Genomic DNA, 4,571 nt, shown 5'->3' on the forward strand with positions numbered 1-4,571 from the left:
AACCAAGTCACTCGAAAGGACCATTTTCCTTTGCCATTCATGGATCAATTGGTACATCCTTTTAGAGTAAGGTAGATAGACAATTAACTATTTTGCTTAACTCCTGGATAAACCTCCTGTAAAACCTTGCATGTCTAAGAAAAGATTGAACCTCTCGTACAAAAGAGGGGTAAGGAAATTGTGAAATAATATCAATTTTTAACAGGGTCTAATAAACAACATGTCCCAAAACTATACCTTGCTCTACCATAAAATGACCCTTTTCAAAATTCAAAACAATATTACTTTCCTCACATATCTCTCTAAAACTCTCACAAGATTAGCTAAAAAATTATCAGAAGATGAACTATAGACGCTAAAATCATCTATAATAACCTCAATATAATGTTGCAACAAATCTATAAAATACTCAAAGTACATTGTTGAAATATTCCATGAGCATTGCAAAGGCGAAATGATATCTTCCAATAAGCATATATACCGAAAGAATAAGTAATGTTAGTCTTATGTCGATCTTTTAGGGCTATAAAAATTTGAAAATACTTAGACAATCAATCTAGAAAGCAATAATGTGGCTTACCTGTCAAACGGTCCAATATCTGATCCATGAATGGCAAAGGAAAATGGTTCTTTCGAGTGACTTGGTTTAGTCTTCTATAATCAATACAAACCTTCTAGCTGTTTTCAATACGAGTAGGAATCAACTCGTCATTCTCGTTCTTAACTACGATGATTCTAGATTTCTTGGGAACCACATGTACAAGCCTAACCCAAGTGTTGTTAGAAATAAAATATATAATATCTGCTTGTAGCAACTTAGTGACTTCTTTCTTAACAATCTTTATTAGTTGAGGATTCAGTCTTTTTTGAGATTGTCTCACTAGATTAACATCCTCTTCCAAAAGTAAAATGTCCATGTAGAAAGAAGAGCTAATATTAGGAATATCTGTCAAAATCCAACTTTTGCTTTCTTATAATCTCTAATAACCTGCAACAATTGTTGTTCCTGCTCATCAGTAAGCAAAGGAGATATAATAAAAAAAGTTTTTCATCCTTCTCAAGATATGGATATTTTAAATAAGATGGTAGAGGTTTTAACTCCAAAGTGGGTGGTTGTACCACAAATGATAACATTTTACTGTCTAAGGTAATCTCAATCACCTCAGCATCACATTTAGATGCTATAGAGGTATTACCTATTGACACCGCATCCTCAATATCACCAATTCTATAATTTTCTTTGTGGTCTAAAATTTTGTACGACATTTCCAAAAAAGAAAAATCCAAATATGAGGAAAAAGTAGAAAAAAACGTCTAAGAAACTAGAAGAAAAAATGTTAACAACATCACTTAAAAAATCAGCACAAAACAAAGAATGATCTTTAATCAGGTGCTTCATGGCTTCCAATACATTAAATTGCACATTCTCATCTCCTATCTCCTTAGTCAATGATCCTACATGCATATTGATATTGGTTCATGTTCTCATCATGAAAGGTGTTCCTAAGATAATAGTTTTTGAACTCATTATTTCATCATCCTTCATGTCTAGGATGTAGAAATCCATAGGAAAAATTAATTTTTCCACACGGACAATCACGTCCTTTAGCACACATGTAGGGTTATTTGTGCTATGATTAACCAATTGAGTGACCACACCAGTAATCTTAAGAGGTCCCAGAGATAAAGAAGTGAACAATGATAAATGCATTGCATTTATATAAGCCCCTAAATCTAACATGACATTGTTAAAATTAGAACTTCATATAACACAAAGAACAAAAAAAATACCTGGATCCTTGCATTTTTTTGGTATATCAATGAGTCTTTTAATCAAGCTTGACACATTTTTTTCCATATTTACAACCTCATTATCTCTAATATGCCTTCTATTTGTGTAAAGTTCTTTAAAAAACTTAGCGTATTTCAAAATTTGTTTTACAACATCTAGTAAAGGGATTTTGATCTCCATATTTTTTTAGAGGTATTTTTTTGTCTAATTCCTTCATTTTCTTGTTTTTCGGTTTCAACTGATTTGGATATGGAGGAGGAGTAGAATAAGATGAGGAAGAATTTTTAGAAGAAGAATTAGAGGATACTAACCTATAGTCATCATCTTTCATTAATAATACCTCAATGAGATCAATTTGAATAAATATCTCTTAAGATATCAAAATGTCGAACGCTAAACTTTAACCCTGAACAAGACCAAACGCTTGGAGTGAGACTAAGGGTCTCCAGTTCCAAAACGGATCAAAACCGAGAGATTGAACATTGGTTTTAAGAAAGGGACTGATTACAATAATATTTCTCGAGGACGAATAGAACCAATCGTTATTTACTAGGTGAGCCAATTGAATGAACTGACTCACGAGAGTTAAACCGAACACAAACTAGCTTAGGACGAATACTAAAAAACTCTAGGCTGAAACCAATTGAGACCGACAATGTGGGACATCAAATAATGGTACCTAACTGGATCTGGTGAAGAGACCGAACGTCAATATATACTTAGCTTTTGAACGAGTTGAACATCAAGAAAATCAGAATGCCAGTCAAAGACTGAACACCATAGTGAGCGAACCCTATTGGGTTTGGACGAATGCTCTTATTATAAAGATAGCTTACGGAAACTAGAATGAGTGCCTGGTGTAAGACCAAGCACTTGCTTAGTACGAGCACTTGGTATAAGACCAAGCACTACTAAACTTATAGAGAAAAGGATTGATAAATGTAATAAATACCATTTTAAGTAGTGTTTAAGAGAAACTGAAATATACAAATACATATAGATATACTTGAGTTTATAACCAAATACCAAAGGACGACTACCCTTGGCCGAACGCTCATGTACAAGTTTTACAAAACGAAGATGCTCGTCCTCAACTAGGATTCTTCCCAAATGAAAGAATCCAATTCCAACTGAGTCCACTAGAAAAACCGAACGGTCAAGGACCATTTAGTGACGAACGTACACTTTCATAGGGAATTTCATACTTAGAATTCTTTATATCATATCATTTCTCAACATCTATTTTCATAAAATCAAACATCCATATCATAGTAAATATTCATACTTCATATTCATTCAGAACCTCAATAAACATGCATCCATTAAAAACGAACATAGAAACTAACATACAATCAAATTATATAAGCTTCCCTTACTTCTAATGTGACCGAACGCTTCCAGATATGGTTCACCTCTATAAGTCCTTCTATCCTCAACACTCAAAAATCTCCAAACTAAACCAAGTCAAAACCAACACTATCAAAGCCACTCATTTGAGAAGAGTGAACCACACATGAAACCAGAACTTGGTTTGCATGTCTAGGAAGACGTACGACTAAGTGAAGAGAAGAACTTACCAGCTCAGCTTCACGAACCGAACGGTTTAACTGGAAGCTCTTGACGCCGGAAGTGCTTCAGCGGTGCCTGAGTGGTGATTGGAGAAGATAAAGTGAGTGTATCTTAGAGAGAAGATGAAGAATTCTAGAGAGAAGGCGGAGATTTCAGAAGGTTGAAGATGGATGGTGCATGTAGAGAAGTGACACGAAACTTTGAAAATTTCAGTTTTACTCCTACCGTCAAAACATTCGTCCAATCTGCATCACACACTTGTCTTCCACTTTCTAAATTTCAAACACTCCGTTTGCTTACACCTAGCGTCCACTCATATGAGGTTTTGAGTGCATGAGATCTGACAAAAACATAATTAAACAACTCGCTAAGGCTTTCATCTAATGTGGTTTCTATCATCTGCTTTCAACAAGCTTTACACATTTTTAATTGGGTTTCAAGAATTAATTATATCTATAATTCTTCAAAATTGCTTACGTTTGGATTTAGGTTTAAAGCTTATTTTAAAGGCTTATTCTATATATCCAAAATAAAGATAAAAAAGATCAATTGCACAATTTTAGGATTTTAGTTTCCTCCTTTTCTCTTTAATTTTATTTTTCATATTGGATAATAGAGAACTAAATATCCAAAGATCAATTCACATGATCAAATATCAAACAATACAAAGTTAGCTCTTGTACCAATCCTTCTTGCAATCAGTTTGTCTTTCTCTTCTCTAATTTCAATTTTTTTTTCCTTTTGTGATATCAATTTAAATTTATAAAATTATAATTCAAATTAAAAATTGATTGAATGTTGATAAATAAATACAAATTGGATTGAATGACATTGAGATTTAATTCCTATAATCGATTTAGTCTATTGGTAGAATTGTTAATTGTTCACAATGATCTATTTTCTATCTCATGATTTGGTTTTTAATCTCTTAATTTGTTTTTCAATTTTCATTTTTAAATCTTTAAACTTTCAATTTTAATTTGTATGGAAAAAATATTAAAGATTAAATACAATTACATGTGTCCTCTGATAAACGTACTATACTATGTGATTACTAAGTTTTGAAAAAAGGTCAATTGTCTTTGAAGAAAGCAACGTGCGCAAAATTAAAGAAGATGACTCTGTAAATATGCATTAGACATTGTCTTTCTCATCAAGAACACTTCAAGTCTATGTAGACTTGAAGTTTCTCAACCTAATAAATTATAAA

This window comes from Vigna angularis, chromosome 6 (genome assembly GCF_016808095.1).
Source record: "Vigna angularis cultivar LongXiaoDou No.4 chromosome 6, ASM1680809v1, whole genome shotgun sequence".
In the NCBI taxonomy this organism is placed as follows: domain Eukaryota; kingdom Viridiplantae; phylum Streptophyta; class Magnoliopsida; order Fabales; family Fabaceae; genus Vigna; species Vigna angularis.